Source organism: Scyliorhinus torazame, chromosome 1 (assembly GCF_047496885.1).
Source record: "Scyliorhinus torazame isolate Kashiwa2021f chromosome 1, sScyTor2.1, whole genome shotgun sequence".
Taxonomy (NCBI): domain Eukaryota; kingdom Metazoa; phylum Chordata; class Chondrichthyes; order Carcharhiniformes; family Scyliorhinidae; genus Scyliorhinus; species Scyliorhinus torazame.
The window spans coordinates 36,840,199-36,858,099 of NC_092707.1; the positions used below are offsets into that span (position 1 = coordinate 36,840,199).

General features: G+C 49.1%; 1 protein-coding gene across 2 annotated transcripts in view; it reads right to left on the minus strand.

Annotated features, from left to right (window-relative positions):
- The window catches only part of pla2g3 (phospholipase A2 group III), a 240,643-nt gene that overhangs the window by 131,023 nt on the left and 91,719 nt on the right, over positions 1-17,901 (minus strand). The gene's annotated exons all lie outside the window — the stretch shown is intronic.

Below are 17,901 nucleotides of genomic sequence, written 5' to 3' on the forward strand. Positions count from 1 at the left end.
AAACTCCCGGCTCCCCTCTCGTTGTTTTAAACACTGAAACTCCCGGCTCTCCACTCGCTGTTTTAAACACTGAAACTCCCGGCTCTCCTCTCGTTGTTTTAAACACTGAAACTCCCGGCTCTCCTCTCGTTGTTTTAAACACTGACACTCCCGGCTCTCCTCTCGCTGTTTTAAACACTGAAATTCCCGGCGCTCTCTCGCTGTTTTAAACCCTGAAACTCCCGGCTCTCCTCTCGCTGTTTTAAACACTGAAACTCCCGGCTCTCCACTCGCTGTTTTAAACACTGAAACTCCCGGCTCTCCTCTCGTTGTTTTAAACAGTGAAACTCCCGGCTCTCCTCTCGCTGTTTTAAGCACTGAAATACCCGGCTCTCTCTCGCTGTTTTAAACCCTGAAACTCCCGGCTCTCCTCTCGCTGTTTTAAACACAGAAACTCCCGGCTCTCCACTCGCTGTTTTAAACACTGAAACTCCCGGCTCTGCTCTCACTGTTTTAAACACTGAAACTCCCGGCTCTCCTCTCACTGTTTTAAACACTGAAACTCCCGGCTCTCCTCTCGCTGTTTTAAACACTGAAACTCCCGGCTCTCCTCTCGCTGTTTTAAACACTGAAACTCCCGGCTCTCCTCTCGCTGTTTTAAACACTGAAACTCCCGGCTCACCACTCGCTGTTTTAAACACTGAAACTCCCGGCTCACCTCTCTCTGTTTTAAACACTGAAACTCCCGGCTCTCCTCTCGCTGTTTTAAACACTGAAACTCCCGGCTCTCCTCTCGCTGTTTTAAACACTGAAACTCCCGGCTCTCCTCTCCCTGTTTTAAACACTGAAACTCCCGACTCTCCTCTCACTGTTTTAAACACTGAAACTCCCGGCTCTCCTCTCGCTGTATTAAACACTGAAACTCCGGGCTCTCCTCTCGCTGTTTTAAACACTGAAACTCCCGGCTCTCTCTCTCTGTTTTAAACACTGAAACTCCCGGCTCTCCTCTCACTGTTTTAAACACTGAAACTCCCGGCTCTCCTCTCGCTGTTTTAAACACTGAAACTCCCGGCTCTCTCTCGCTGTTTTAAACACTGAAACTCCGGGCTCTCCTCTCGCTGTTTTAAACACTGAAACTCCCGACTCTCCCCTCGCTGTTTTAAACACTGAAACTCCCGGCTCTCCACTCACTGTTTTAAACACTGAAACTCCCGACTCTCCCCTCGCTGATTTAAACACTGAAACTCCCGGCTCTCTCTCGCTGTTTTAAACACTGAAACTCCCGGCTCTCCTCTCGCTGTTTTAAACACTGAAACTCCCGACTCTCCCCTCGCTGTTTTAAACACTGAAACCCCCGGCTCTCCTCTCGCTGTTTTAAACACTGAAATTCCCGGCTCTCCTCTCGCTGTTTTAAACACTGAAACTCCCGGCTCTCCTCTCGCTGATTTAAACACTGAAACTCCCGGCTCTCCTCTCGCTGTTTTAAACACTGAAACTCCGGGCTCTCCTCTCCTGTTTTAAACACTGAAACTCCCGGCTCTCCTCTCGCTGTTTTAAACACTGAAACTCCCGACTCTCCCCTCGCTGTTTTAAACACTGAAACTCCCGGCTCTCCTCTCGCTGTTTTAAACACTGAAACTCCCGGCTCTCCTCTCTCTGTTTTAAACACTGAAACTCCGGGCTCTCCTCTCGCTGTTTTAAACACTGAAACTCCCGGCTCTCCTCTCCTGTTTTAAACACTGAAACTCCCCGCTCTCCTCTTGCTTTATTAAACACTGAAACTCCCGGCTCTCCTCTCGCTGTTTTAAACACTGAAACTCCCGGCTCTCCTCTCGCTGTTTATACACTGAAACTCCCGGCTGTCCTCTCGCTGTTTTAAACACTGAAACTCCCGGCTCTCCTCTCGCTGTTTTAAACACTGAAACTCCCGGCTCTCCTCTCTCTGTTTTAAACACTGAAACTCCCGGCTCTCCCCTCGCTGTTTTAAACACTAAAACTCCCGGCTCTCCTCTCGTTGTTTTAAACACTGAAACTCCCGGCTCTCCTCTCGTTGTTTTAAACAGTGAAACTCCCGGCTCTCCTCTCGCTGTTTTAAACACTAAAATACCCGGCTCTCCTCTCGCTGTTTTAAACACAGAAACTCCCGGCTCTCCACTCGCTGTTTTAAACACTGAAACTCCCGGCTCTCCTCTCACTGTTTTAAACACTGAAACTCCCGGCTCTCCTCTCACTGTTTTAAACACTGAAACTCACGGCTCTCATCTCGCTGTTTTAAACACTGAAACTCCCGGCTCTCCTCTCGCTGTTTTAAACACTGAAACTCCCGGCTCTCCTCTCGCTGTTTTAAACACTGAAACTCCCGGCTCTCCTCTCACTGTTTTAAACACTGAAACTCCCGACTCTCCTCTCACTGTTTTAAACACTGAAACTCCCGGCTCTCCTCTCGCTGTTTTAAACACTGAAACTCCCGGCTCTCTCTCTCTGTTTTAAACACTGAAACTCCCGGCTCTCCTCTCACTGTTTTAAACACTGAAACTCCCGGCTCTCCTCTCGCTGTTATAAACACTGAAACTCCCGGCTCTCTCTCGCTGTTTTAAACACTGAAACTCCGGGCTCTCCTCTCGCTGTTTTAAACACTGAAACTCCCGACTCTCCCCTCGCTGTTTTAAACACTGAAACCCCCGGCTCTCTTCTCGCTGTTTTAAACACTGAAATTCCCGGCTCTCCTCTCGCTGTTTTAAACACTGAAACTCCCGGCTCTCCTCTCGCTGTTTTAAACACTGAAACTCCCGGCTCTCCTCTCGCTGTTTTAAACACTGAAACTCCGGGCTCTCCTCTCCTGTTTTAAACACTGAAACTCCCGGCTCTCCTCTCGCTGTTTTAAACACTGAAACTCCCGGCTCTCCTCTCGCTGTTTTAAACACTGAAACTCCCGACTCTCCCCTCGCTGATTTAAACACTGAAACTCCCGGCTCTCCTCTCTCTGTTTTAAACACTGAAACTCCGGGCTCTCCTCTCGCTGTTTTAAACACTGAAACTCCCGGCTCTCCTCTCCTGTTTTAAACACTGAAACTCCCGGCTCTCCTCTTGCTTTTTTAAACACTGAAACTCCCGGCTCTCCTCTCGCTGTTTTAAACACTGAAACTCCCGGCTCTCCTCTCGCTGTTTATACACTGAAACTCCCGGCTGTCCTCTCGCTGTTTTAAACACTGAAACTCCGGGCTCTCCTCTCCTGTTTTAAACACTGAAACTCCCGGCTCTCCTCTCGCTGTTTTAAACACTGAAACTCCCGACTCTCCTCTCGCTGTTTTAAACACTGAAACTCCCGGCTGTCCTCTCGCTGTTTTAAACACTGAAACTCCGGGCTCTCCTCTCCTGTTTTAAACACTGAAACTCCCGACTCTCCCCTCGCTGTTTTAAACACTGAAACTCCCGGCTCTCCTCTCGCTGTTTTAAACACTGAAACTCCCGGCTCTCCTCTCTCTGTTTTAAACACTGAAACTCCGGGCTCTCCTCTCGCTGTTTTAAACACTGAAACTCCCGGCTCTCCTCTCCTGTTTTAAACACTGAAACTCCCGGCTCTCCTCTTGCTTTTTTAAACACTGAAACTCCCGGCTCTCCTCTCGCTGTTTTAAACACTGAAACTCCCGGCTCTCCTCTCGCTGTTTATACACTGAAACTCCCGGCTCTCCTCTCGCTGTTTTAAACACTGAAACCCCCGGCTCTCCTCTCGCTGTTTTAAACACTGAAACTCCCGGCTCTCCTCTCTCTGTTTTAAACACTGAAACTCCGGGCTCTCCTCTCGCTGTTTTAAACACTGAAACTCCCGGCTCTCCTCTCCTGTTTTAAACACTGAAACTCCCGGCTCTCCTCTTGCTTTTTTAAACACTGAAACTCCCGGCTCTCCTCTCGCTGTTTTAAACACTGAAACTCCCGGCTCTCCTCTCGCTGTTTATACACTGAAACTCCCGGCTCTCCTCTCGCTGTTTTAAACACTGAAACTCCCGGCTCTCCTCTCGCTGTTTTAAACACTGAAACTCCCGGCTCTCCTCTCGCTGTTTTAAACACTGAAACTCCCGGCTCTCCTCTCGCTGTTTTAAACACTGAAACTCCCGGCTCTCCTCTCGTTGTTTTAAACACTGAAACTCCCGGCTCTCCTCTCGTTGTTTTAAACAGTGAAACTCCCGGCTCTCCTCTCGCTGTTTTAAACACTGAAATACCCGGCTCTCTCTCGCTGTTTTAAACCCTGAAACTCCCGGCTCTCCTCTCGCTGTTTTAAACACTGAAACTCCTGGCTCTCCACTCGCTGTTTTAAACACTGAAACTCCCGGCTCTCCTCTCTCTGTTTTAAACACTGAAACTCCCGGCTCTCCTCTCGCTGTTTTAAACACTGAAACTCCCGGCTCTCCTCTCGCTGTTTTAAACACTGAAATTCCCGGCTCTCCTCTCGCTGTTTTAAACACTGAAACTCCCGGCTCTCTTCTCGCTGTTTTAAACACTGAAACTCCCGGCTCTCCTCTCGCTGTTTTAAACACTGAAACTCCCGGCTCTCCTCTCGCTGTTTTAAACACTGAAACTCCGGGCTCTCCTCTCGCTGTTTTAAACACTGAAACTCCCGGCTCTCTCTCTCTGTTTTAAACACTGAAACTCCCGGCTCTCCTCTCACTGTTTTAAACACTGAAACTCCCGGCTCTCCTCTCGCTGTTTTAAACACTGAAATTCCCGGCTCTCCACTCGCTGTTTTAAACACTGAAACTCCCGACTCTCCCCTCGCTGTTTTAAACACTGAAACTCCCGACTCTCCCCTCGCTGATTTAAACACTGAAACTCCCGGCTCTCTCTCGGTGTTTTAAACACTGAAACTCCCGACTCTCCCCTCGCTGTTTTAAACACTGAAACCCCCGGCTCCCCTCTCGCTGTTTTAAACACTGAAACTCCCGGCTCTCCTCTCGCTGTTTTAAACACTGAAACTCCCGGCTCTCCTCTCGCTCTTTTAAACACTGAAACTCCCGGCTCTCCTCTCGCTGTTTTAAACACTGAAACTCCCGGCTCTCCTCTCGCTGTTTTAAACACTGAAACTCCGGGCTCTCCTCTCGCTGTTTTAAACACTGACATTTTCGGCTCTCTCTCGCTGTTTTAAACCCTGAAACTCCCGGCTCTCCTCTCGCTGTTTTAAACACTGAAACTCCCGGCTCTCCACTCGCTGTTTTAAACACTGAAACTCCCGGCTCTCCTCTCGTTGTTTTAAACACTGAAACTCCCGGCTCTCCTCTCGTTGTTTTAAACAGTGAAACTCCCGGCTCTCCTCTCGCTGTTTTAAACACTGAAATACCCGGCTCTCTCTCGCTGTTTTAAACCCTGAAACTCCCGGCTCTCCTCTCGCTGTTTTAAACACTGAAACTCCCGGCTCTCCACTCGCTGTTTTAAACACTGAAACTCCCGGCTCTCCTCTCGCTGTTTTAAACACTGAAACTCCCGGCTCTCCTCTCGCTGTTTTAAACACTGAAACTCCCGGCTCTCCTCTCGCTGTTTTAAACACTGAAACTCCCGGCCCACCTCTCGCTGTTTTAAACACTGAAACTCCCGGCTCTCTCTCGCTGTTTTAAACACTGAAACTCCCGGCTATCTCTCGCTGTTTTAAACACTGAAACTCCCGGCTCTCCTCTCGCTGTTTTAAACACTGAAACTCCCGGCTCTCCTCTCGCTGTTTTAAACACTGAAACTCCCGACTCTCCTCTCACTGTTTTAAACACTGAAACTCCCGGCTCTCCTCTCGCTGTTTTAAACACTGAAACTCCGGGCTCTCCTCTCGCTGTTTTAAACACTGAAACTCCGGGCTCTCCTCTCCTGTTTTAAACACTGAAACTCCCGGCTCTCCTCTCGTTGTTTTAAACAGTGAAACTCCCGGCTCTCCTCTCGCTGTTTTAAACACTGAAATACCCGGCTCTCTCTCGCTGTTTTAAACCCTGAAACTCCCGGCTCTCCTCTCGCTGTTTTAAACACAGAAACTCCCGGCTCTCCACTCGCTGTTTTAAACACTGAAACTCCCGGCTCTCCTCTCACTGTTTTAAACACTGAAACTCCCGGCTCTCCTCTCACTGTTTTAAACACTGAAACTCCCGGCTCTCCTCTCGCTGTTTTAAACACTGAAACTCCGGGCTCTCCTCTCACTGTTTTAAACACTGAAACTCCCGGCTCTCCTCTCTCTGTTTTAAACACTGAAACTCCCGGCTCTACTCTCGCTGTTTTAAACACTGAAACTCCCGGCTCTCCTCTCGCTGTTTTAAACACTGAAACTCCCGGCTCTCCTCTCGCTGTTTTAAACACTGAAACTCCCGACTCTCCTCTCACTGTTTTAAACACTGAAACTCCCGGCTCTCCTCTCACTGTTTTAAACACTGAAACTCCCGGCTCTCCTCTAGCTGTTTTAAAAACTGAAACTCCCGACTCTCCCCTCGCTGTTTTAAACACTGAAACTCCCGGCTCTCCTCTCGCTGTTTTAAACACTGAAACTCCCGGCTCTCCTCTCTCTGTTTTAAACACTGAAACTCCGGGCTCTCCTCTCGCTGTTTTAAACACTGAAACTCCCGGCTCTCCTCTCCTGTTTTAAACACTGAAACTCCCGGCTCTCCTCTTGCTTTTTTAAACACTGAAACTCCCGGCTCTCCTCTCGCTGTTTTAAACACTGAAACTCCCGGCTCTCCTCTCGCTGTTTATACACTGAAACTCCCGGCTCTCCTCTCGCTGTTTTAAACACTTTAACTCCCGGCTCTCCTCTCGCTGTTTTAAACACTGAAACTCCCGGCTCTCCTCTCGCTGTTTTAAACACTGAAACTCCCGGCTCTCCTCTTGCTTTATTAAACACTGAAACTCCCGGCTCTCCTCTCGCTGTTTTAAACACTGAAACTCCCAGCTCTCCTCTCGCTGTTTATACACTGAAACTCCCGGCTGTCCTCTCGCTGTTTTAAACACTGAAACTCCGGGCTCTCCTCTCCTGTTTTAAACACTGAAACTCCCGGCTCTCCTCTCGCTGTTTTAAACACTGAAACTCCTGGCTCTCCACTCGCTGTTTTAAACACTGAAACTCCCGGCTCTCCTCTCTCTGTTTTAAACACTGAAACTCCCGGCTCTCCTCTCGCTGTTTTAAACACTGAAACTCCCGGCTCTCCTCTCGCTGTTTTAAACACTGAAACTCCCGGCTCTCCTCTCACTGTTTTAAACACTGAAACTCCCGACTCTCCTCTCACTGTTTTAAACACTGAAACCCACGGCTCTCCTCTCGCTGTTTTAAACACTGAAACTCCCGGCTCCCCACTCGCTGTTTTAAACACTGAAACTCCCGGCTCTCCTCTCGTTGTTTTAAACACTGAAACTCCCGGCTCTCCTCTCGTTGTTTTAAACACTGACACTCCCGGCTCTCCTCTCGCTGTTTTAAACACTGAAATCCCCGGCTCCCTCTCGCTGTTTTAAACCCTGAAACTCCCGGCTCTCCTCTCGCTGTTTTAAACACTGAAACTCCCGGCTCTCCACTCGCTGTTTTAAACAATGAAACTCCCGGCTCTCCTCTCGTTGTTTTAAACACTGAAACTCCCGGCTCTCCTCTCGTTGTTTTAAACAGTGAAACTCCCGGCCCTCCTCTCGCTGTTTTAAACACTGAAACTCCCGGCTCTCTCTCGCTGTTTTAAACACAGAAACTCCCGGCTCTCCTCTCGCTGTTTTAAACACAGAAACTCCCGGCTCTCCACTCGCTGTTTTAAACACTGAAACTCCCGGCTCTCCTCTCACTGTTTTAAACACTGAAACTCCCGGCTCTCCTCTCACTGTTTTAAACACTGAAACTCCCGGCTCTCCTCTCGCTGTTTTAAACACTGAAACTCCCGGCTCTCCACTCGCTGTTTTAATCACTGAAACTCCCGGCTCTCCTCTCCTGTTTTAAACACTGAAACTCCCGGCTTTCCTCTCACTGTTTTAAACACTGAAACTCCCGGCTCTCCTCTCACTGTTTTAAACACTGAAACTCCCGGCTCTCATCTCGCTGTTTTAAACACTGAAACTCCCGGCTGTCCTCTCACTGTTTTAAACACTGAAACTCCCGGCTCTCCTCTCACTGTTTTAAACACTGAAACTCCCGGCTCTCCTCTCGCTGTTTTAAACACTGAAACTCCCGGCTCTCCTCTCCCTGTTTTAAACACTGAAACTCCCGACTCTCCTCTCGCTGTTTTAAACACTGAAACTCCCGGCTCTCCTCTCGCTGTTTTAAACACTGAAACTCCCGGCTCTCTCTCTCTGTTTTAAACACTGAAACGCCCGGCTATCCTCTCACTGTTTTAAACACTGAAACTCCCGGCTCTCCTCTCGCTGTTTTAAACACTGAAACTCCCGGCTCTCTCTCGCTGTTTTAAACACTGAAACTCCCGGCTCTCCTCTCGCTGTTTTAAACACTGAAACTCCGGGCTCTCCTCTCGCTGTTTTAAACACTGAAACTCCCGACTCTCCCCTCGCTGATTTAAACACTGAAACTCCCGACTCTCCACTCGCTGATTTAAACACTGAAACTCCCGGCTCTCCTCTCGCTGTTTTAAACACTGAAATTCCGGGCTCTCCTCTCGCTGTTTTAAACACTGAAACTCCCGACTCTCCCCTCGCTGTTTTAAACACTGAAACTCCCGACTCTCCCCGCGCTGTTTTAAACACTGAAACTCCCGGCTCTCCTCTCGCTGTTTTAAACACTGAAACTCTCGGCTCTCCTCTCGCTGTTTTAAACACTGAAACTCCCGACTCTCCCCTCGCTGATTTAAACACTGAAACTCCCGACTCTCCCCTCGCTGTTTTAAACACTGAAACTCCCGGCTCTCCTCTCGCTGTTTTAAACACTGAAACTCCCGGCTCTCCTCTCGCTGATTTAAACACTGAAACTCCCGACTCTCCTCTCGCTGTTTTAAACACTGAAACTCCCGGCTCTCCCCTCGCTGATTTAAACACTGAAACTCCCGACTCTCCCCTCGCTGTTTTAAACACTGAAACTCCCGGCTCTCCTCTCGCTGTTTTAAACACTGAAACTCCCGGCTCTCCTCTCGCTGATTTAAACACTGAAACTCCCGGCTCTCCTCTCGCTGTTTTAAACACTGAAACTCCCGGCTCTCCTCTCGCTGTTTTAAACACTGAAACTCCCGGCTCTCCTCTCGCTGTTTTAAACACTGAAACTCCCGGCTCTCCTCTCGCTGTTTTAAACACTGAAACTCCCGGCTCTCCTCTCGCTGTTTTAAACAGTGAAACTCCCGGCTCTCCTCTCGCTGTTTTAAACACTGAAACTCCCGGCACTCCTCTCACTGTTTTAAACACTGAAACTCTCGGCTCTCCTCTTGCTGTTTTAAACACTGAAACCCCCGGCTCTCCTCTCGCTGTTTTAAACACTGAAATTCCCGGCTCTCCTCTCGCTGTTTTAAACACTGAAACTCCCGGCTCTCCTCTCGCTGTTTTAAACACTGAAACTCCCGGCTCTCCTCTCGCTGTTTTAAACACTGAAACTCCCGGCTCTCCTCTCGCTGTTTTAAACACTGAAACTCCGGGCTCTCCTCTCGCTGTTTTAAACACTGAAACTCCGGGCTCTCCTCTCGCTGTTTTAAACACTGAAACTCCCGGCTCTCTCTCGCTGTTTTAAACACTGAAACTCCCGGCTCTCCTCTCGCTGTTTTAAACACTGAAACTCCCGGCTCTCCTCTCGCTGTTTTAAACACTGAAACTCCCGGCTCTCCTCTCGCTGTTTTAAACACTGAAACCCCCGGCTCTCCTCTCGCTGTTTTAAACACTGAAACTCCCGGCTCTCCTCTCGCTGTTTTAAACACTGAAACTCCCGACTCTCCCCTCGCTGTTTTAAACAGTGAAACTCCCGGCTCTCCTCTCGCTGTTTTAAACACTGAAACTCCCGGCTCTCCTCTCGCTGTTTTAAACAGTGAAACTCCCGGCTCTCCTCTCGCTGTTTTAAACACTGAAACTCCCGGCTCTCCTCTCGCTGTTTTAAACACTGAAACTCCCGGCTCTCCTCTCGCTGTTTTAAACAGTGAAACTCCCGGCTCTCCTCTCGCTGTTTTAAACACTGAAACTCCCGGCTCTCCTCTCGCTGTTTTAAACACTGAAACTCCGGGCTCTCCTCTCGCTGTTTTAAACACTGAAACTCCCGGCTCTCCTCTCGCTGTTTTAAACACTGAAACTCCGGGCTCTCCTCTCGCTGTTTTAAACACTGAAACTCCGGGCTCTCCTCTCGCTGTTTTAAACACTGAAACTCCCGGCTCTCCTCTCGCTGTTTTAAACACTGAAACTCCCGACTCTCCCCTCGCTGTTTTAAACACTGAAACCCCCGGCTCTCCTCTCGCTGTTTTAAACACTGAAACTCCCGACTCTCCACTCGCTGATTTAAACACTGAAACGCCCGGCTGTCCTCTCGCTGTTTTAAACACTGAAACTCCGGGCTCTCCTCTCGCTGTTTTAAACACTGAAACTCCGGGCTCTCCTCTCGCTGTTTTAAACACTGAAACTCCCGGCTCTCCCCTCGCTGTTTTAAACACTGAAACTCCCGACTCTCCTCTCGCTGTTTTAAACACTGAAACTCCCGGCTCTCCCCTCGCTGTTTTAAACACTGAAACTCCCGGCTCTCCCCTCGCTGTTTTAAACACTGAAACTCCCGGCTCTCCTCTCGCTGTTTTAAACACTGAAACTCCCGGCTCTCCTCTCGCTGTTTTAAACACTGAAACTCCCGGCTCTCCTCTCGCTGTTTTAAACACTGAAACTCCCGGCTCTCCCCTCGCTGTTTTAAACACTGAAACTCCCGACTCTCCTCTCGCTGTTTTAAACACTGAAACTCCCGGCTCTCCCCTCGCTGTTTTAAACACTGAAACTCCCGACTCTCCCCTCGCTGTTTTAAACACTGAAACTCCCGGCTCTCCTCTCGCTGTTTTAAACACTGAAACTCCCGGCTCTCCTCTCGCTGTTTTAAACACTGAAACTCCCGACTCTTCCCTCGCTGTTTTAAACACTGAAACTCCCGACTCTCCTCTCGCTGTTTTAAACACTGAAACTCCCGACTCTTCCCTCGCTGTTTTAAACACTGAAACTCCCGACTCTCCTCTCGCTGTTTTAAACACTGAAACTCCCGACTCTCCCCTCGCTGATTTAAACACTGAAACTCCCGGCTCTCTCTCGCTGTTTTAAACACTGAAACTCCGGGCTCTCCTCTCGCTGTTTTAAACACTGAAACTCCCGACTCTCCTCTCGCTGTTTTAAACACTGAAACTCCCGACTCTCCCCTCGCTGATTTAAACACTGAAACTCCCGGCTCTCTCTCGCTGTTTTAAACACTGAAACTCCCGGCTCTCCTCTCGCTGTTTTAAACACTGAAACTCCCGGCTCTCCCCTCGCTGTTTTAAACACTGAAACTCCCGACTCTCCTCTCGCTGTTTTAAACACTGAAACCCCCGGCTCTCCTCTCGCTGTTTTAGACATTGAAACTCCCGACTCTCCACTCGCTGATTTAAACACTGAAACTGCCGGCTCTCCTCTCACTGTTTTAAACACTGAAACTCCCGGCTCTCCTCTCGCTGTTTTAAACACTGAAACTCCCGTCTCTCCTCTCGCTGTTTTAAACACTGAAACTCCCGGCTCTCCTCTCGCTGTTTTAAACACTGAAACTCCCGACACTCCCCTCGCTGTTTTAAACACTGAAACTCCCGGCTCTCCTCTCGCTGTTTTAAACACTGAAACTCCCGGCTCTCCTCTTGCTGTTTTAAACACTGAAACTCCCGACTCTCCCCTCGCTGTTTTAAACAGTGAAACTCCCGGCTCTCCTCTCGCTGTTTTAAACACTGAAACCCCCGGCTCTCCTCTCGCTGTTTTAAACACTGAAACTCCCGACTCTCCACTCGCTGATTTAAACACTGAAACGCCCGGCTGTCCTCTCGCTGTTTTAAACACTGAAACTCCGGGCTCTCCTCTCGCTGTTTTAAACACTGAAACTCCGGGCTCTCCTCTCGCTGTTTTAAACACTGAAACTCCCGGCTCTCCCCTCGCTGTTTTAAACACTGAAACTCCCGACTCTCCTCTCGCTGTTTTAAACACTGAAACTCCCGGCTCTCCCCTCGCTGTTTTAAACAGTGAAACTCCCGACTCTCCTCTCGCTGTTTTAAACACTGAAACTCCCGGCTCTCCCCTCGCTGTTTTAAACACTGAAACTCCCGACTCTCCCCTCGCTGTTTTAAACACTGAAACTCCCGGCTCTCCTCTCGCTGTTTTAAACACTGAAACTCCCGGCTCTCCTCTCGCTGTTTTAAACACTGAAACTCCCGACTCTTCCCTCGCTGTTTTAAACACTGAAACTCCCGACTCTCCTCTCGCTGTTTTAAACACTGAAACTCCCGACTCTTCCCTCGCTGTTTTAAACACTGAAACTCCCGACTCTCCTCTCGCTGTTTTAAACACTGAAACTCCCGACTCTCCCCTCGCTGATTTAAACACTGAAACTCCCGGCTCTCTCTCGCTGTTTTAAACACTGAAACTCCGGGCTCTCCTCTCGCTGTTTTAAACACTGAAACTCCCGACTCTCCTCTCGCTGTTTTAAACACTGAAACTCCCGACTCTCCCCTCGCTGATTTAAACACTGAAACTCCCGGCTCTCTCTCGCTGTTTTAAACACTGAAACTCCCGGCTCTCCTCTCGCTGTTTTAAACACTGAAACTCCCGGCTCTCCCCTCGCTGTTTTAAACACTGAAACTCCCGACTCTCCTCTCGCTGTTTTAAACACTGAAACCCCCGGCTCTCCTCTCGCTGTTTTAGACATTGAAACTCCCGACTCTCCACTCGCTGATTTAAACACTGAAACTGCCGGCTCTCCTCTCACTGTTTTAAACACTGAAACTCCCGGCTCTCCTCTCGCTGTTTTAAACACTGAAACTCCCGGCTCTCCTCTCGCTGTTTTAAACACTGAAACTCCCGGCTCTCCTCTCGCTGTTTTAAACACTGAAACTCCCGACACTCCCCTCGCTGTTTTAAACACTGAAACTCCCGGCTCTCCTCTCGCTGTTTTAAACACTGAAACTCCCGGCTCTCCTCTCGCTGTTTTAAACACTGAAACTCTCGACTCTCCCCTCGCTGTTTTAAACACTGAAACTCCCGGCTCTCCTCTCGCTGATTTAAACACTGAAACTCCCGGCTCTCCTCTCGCTGTTTTAAACACTGAAACTTCCGGCTCTCCTCTCGCTGTTTTAAACACTGAAACTCCCGGCTCTCCTCTCCTGTTTTAAACACTGAAACTCCCAGCTCTCCTCTCTCTGTTTTAAACACTGAAACTCCCGACTCTCCTCTCACTGTTTTAAACACTGAAACTTCCGGCTCTCCTCTCGCTGTTTTAAACACTGAAACTCCCGGCTCTCCTCTCCTGTTTTAAACACTGAAACTCCCGGCTCTCCTCTCTCTGTTTTAAACACTGAAACTCCCAACTCTCCTCTCACTGTTTTAAACACTGAAACTCCCGGCTCTCCTCTCGCTGTTTTAAACACTGAAACTCCCGGCTCTCTCTCGCTGTTTTAAACCCTGAAACTCCCGACTCTCCCCTCGCTGTTTTAAACACTGAAACTCCCGGCTCTCCTCTCGCTGTTTTAAACACTGAAACTCCCGGCTCTCCTCTCGCTGTTTTAAACACTGAAACTCCCGGCTCTCCTCTCGCTGTTTTAAACACTGAAACTCCCGGCTCTCCTCTCGCTGTTTTAAACACTGAAACTCCCGGCTCTCCTCTCACTGTTTTAAACACTGAAACTCACGACTCTCCTCTCGCTGTTTTAAACACTGAAACTCCGGGCTCTCCTCTCGCTGTTTTAAACACTGAAACTCCCGGCTCTCTCTCGCTGTTTTAAACACTGAAACTCCCGGCTCTCTCTCGCTGTTTTAAACACTGAAACTCCCGGCTCTCCTCTCGCTGTTTTAAACACTGAAACTCGGGGCTGTCCTCTCGCTGTTTTAAACACTGAAACTCCCGGCTCTCTCTCGCTGTTTTAAACACTGAAACTCCCGACTCTCCACTCGCTGATTTAAACACTGAAACTCCCGACTCTCCCCTCGCTGTTTTAAACACTGAAACTCCCGGCTCTCCTCTCGCTGTTTTAAACAGTGAAACTCCCGGCTCTCCTCTCGCTGTTTTAAACACTGAAACCCCCGGCTCTCCTCTCGCTGTTTTAAACACTGAAACTCCCGGCTCTCCTCTCGCTGTTTTAAACACTGAAACTCCCGGCTCTCTCTCTCTGTTTTAAACACTGAAATTCCCGGCTCTCCTCTCGCTGTTTTAAACACTGAAACTCCCGGCTCTCCTCTCGCTGTTTTAAACACTGAAACTCACGGCTCTCCTCTCCTGTTTTAAACACTGAAACTCCCGGCTCTCCTCTTGCTTTTTTAAACACTGAAACTCCCGGCTCTCCTCTCGCTGTTTATACACTGAAACTCCCGGCTGTCCTCTCGCTGTTTTAAACACTGAAACTCCCGGCTCTCCTCTCGCTGTTTATACACTGAAACTCCCGGCTGTCCTCTCGCTGTTTTAAACACTGAAACTCCGGGCTCTCCTCTCCTGTTTTAAACACTGAAACTCCCGGCTCTCCTCTCTCTGTTTTAAACACTGAAACTCCCGACTCTCCCCTCGCTGTTTTAAACACTGAAACTCCCGGCTCTCCTCTCGCTGTTTTAAACACTGAAACTCCCGGCTCTCCTCTCTCTGTTTTAAACACTGAAACTCCGGGCTCTCCTCTCGCTGTTTTAAACACTGAAACTCCCGGCTCTCCTCTCCTGTTTTAAACACTGAAACTCCCGGCTCTCCTCTCGCTGTTTTAAACACTGAAACTCCCGGCTCTCCTCTCGCTGTTTTAAACACTGAAACTCCCGGCTCTCCTCTCGCTTTTTTAAACACTGAAACTCCCGGCTCTCCTCTCGCTGTTTTAAACACTGAAACTCCCGGCTCTCCTCTCGCTGTTTATACACTGAAACTCCCGGCTCTCCTCTCGCTGTTTTAAACACTGAAACTCCCGGCTCTCCTCTTGCTTTTTTAAACACTGAAACTCCCGGCTCTCCTCTCGCTGTTTTAAACACTGAAACTCCCGGCTCTCCTCTCGCTGTTTAAACACTGAAACTCCCGGCTCTCCTCTCTCTGTTTTAAACACTGAAACTCCCGGCTCTCCTCTCGCTGTTTTAAACACTGAAACTCCCGGCTCTCCTCTCTCTGTTTTAAACACTGAAACTCCCGGCTCTCCTCTCGCTGTTTTAAACACTGAAACTCCCGGCTCTCCTCTCGCTGTTTTAAACACTGAAACTCCCGGCTCTCCTCTCGCTGTTTTAAACACTGAAACTCCGTGCTCTCCTCTCCTGTTTTAAACACTGAAACTCCCGGCTCTCCTCTCTCTGTTTTAAACACTGAAACTCCCGACTCTCCCCTCGCTGTTTTAAACACTGAAACTCCCGGCTCTCCTCTCGCTGTTTTAAACACTGAAACTCCCGGCTCTCCTCTCTCTGTTTTAAACACTGAAACTCCGGGCTCTCCTCTCGCTGTTTTAAACACTGAAACTCCCGGCTCTCCTCTCCTGTTTTAAACACTGAAACTCCCGGCTCTCCTCTTGCTTTTTTAAACACTGAAACTCCCGGCTCTCCTCTCGCTGTTTTAAACACTGAAACTCCCGGCTCTCCTCTCGCTGTTTATACACTGAAACTCCCGGCTCTCCTCTCGCTGTTTTAAACACTGAAACTCCCGGCTCTCCTCTCGCTGTTTTAAACACTGAAACTCCCGGCTCTCCTCTCTCTGTTTTAAACACTGAAACTCCGGGCTCTCCTCTCGCTGTTTTAAACACTGAAACTCCCGGCTCTCCTCTCCTGTTTTAAACACTGAAACTCCCGCCTCTCCTCTTGCTTTTTTAAACACTGAAACTCCCGGCTCTCCTCTCGCTGTTTTAAACACTGAAACTCCCGGCTCTCCTCTCGCTGTTTATACACTGAAACTCCCGGCTCTCCTCTCGCTGTTTTAAACACTGAAACTCCCGGCTCTCCTCTCGCTGTTTTAAACACTGAAATACCCGGCTCTCCTCTCGCTGTTTTAAACACTGAAACTCCCGGCTCTCCTCTCGCTGTTTTAAACACTGAAACTCCCGGCTCTCCTCTCGCTGTTTTAAACACTGAAACTCCCGGCTCTCCTCTCGCTGTTTTAAACACTGAAACTCCTGGCTCTCCTCTCGTTGTTTTAAACACTGAAACTCCCGGCTCTCCTCTCGCTGTTTTAAACACTGAAATACCCGGCTCTCCTCTCGCTGTTTTAAACACTGAAACTCCCGGCTCTCCTCTCGCTGTTTTAAACACTGAAACTCCCGGCTCTCCTCTCGCTGTTTTAAACACTGAAACTCCCGGCTCTCCTCTCGCTGTTTTAAACACTGAAACTCCTGGCTCTCCTCTCGTTGTTTTAAACACTGAAACTCCCGGCTCTCCTCTCGTTGTTTTAAACAGTGAAACTCCCGGCTCTCCTCTCGCTGTTTTAAACACTGAAATACCCGGCTCTCTCTCGCTGTTTTAAACCCTGAAACTCCCGGCTCTCCTCTCGCTGTTTTAAACACTGAAACTCCTGGCTCTCCACTCGCTGTTTTAAACACTGAAACTCCCGGCTCTCCTCTCTCTGTTTTAAACACTGAAACTCACGGCTCTCCTCTCGCTGTTTTAAACACTGAAACTCCCGGCTCTCCTCTCGCTGTTTTAAACACTGAAACTCCCGGCTCTCCTCTCGCTGTTTTAAACACTGAAACTCCCGGCTCTCCTCTCGCTGTTTTAAACACTGAAACTCCCGGCTCTCCTCTCGCTGTTTTAAACAGTGAAACTCCCGGCTCTCCTCTCGCTGTTTTAAACACTGAAACTCCCGGCACTCCTCTCACTGTTTTAAACACTGAAACTCTCGGCTCTCCTCTCGCTGTTTTAAACACTGAAACTCCGGGCTCTCCTCTCCTGTTTTAAACACTGAAACTCCCGGCTCTCCTCTCTCTGTTTTAAACACTGAAACTCCCGACTCTCCCCTCGCTGTTTTAAACACTGAAACTCCCGGCTCTCCTCTCGCTGTTTTAAACACTGAAACTCCCGGCTCTCCTCTCTCTGTTTTAAACACTGAAACTCCGGGCTCTCCTCTCGCTGTTTTAAACACTGAAACTCCCGGCTCTCCTCTCCTGTTTTAAACACTGAAACTCCCGGCTCTCCTCTTGCTTTTTTAAACACTGAAACTCCCGGCTCTCCTCTCGCTGTTTTAAACACTGAAACTCCCGGCTCTCCTCTCGCTGTTTATACACTGAAACTCCCGGCTCTCCTCTCGCTGTTTTAAACACTGAAACTCCCGGCTCTCCTCTCGCTGTTTTAAACACTGAAACTCCCGGCTCTCCTCTCTCTGTTTTAAACACTGAAACTCCGGGCTCTCCTCTCGCTGTTTTAAACACTGAAACTCCCGGCTCTCCTCTCCTGTTTTAAACACTGAAACTCCCGCCTCTCCTCTTGCTTTTTTAAACACTGAAACTCCCGGCTCTCCTCTCGCTGTTTTAAACACTGAAACTCCCGGCTCTCCTCTCGCTGTTTATACACTGAAACTCCCGGCTCTCCTCTCGCTGTTTTAAACACTGAAACTCCCGGCTCTCCTCTCGCTGTTTTAAACACTGAAATACCCGGCTCTCCTCTCGCTGTTTTAAACACTGAAACTCCCGGCTCTCCTCTCGCTGTTTTAAACACTGAAACTCCCGGCTCTCCTCTCGCTGTTTTAAACACTGAAACTCCCGGCTCTCCTCTCGCTGTTTTAAACACTGAAACTCCTGGCTCTCCTCTCGTTGTTTTAAACACTGAAACTCCCGGCTCTCCTCTCGCTGTTTTAAACACTGAAAT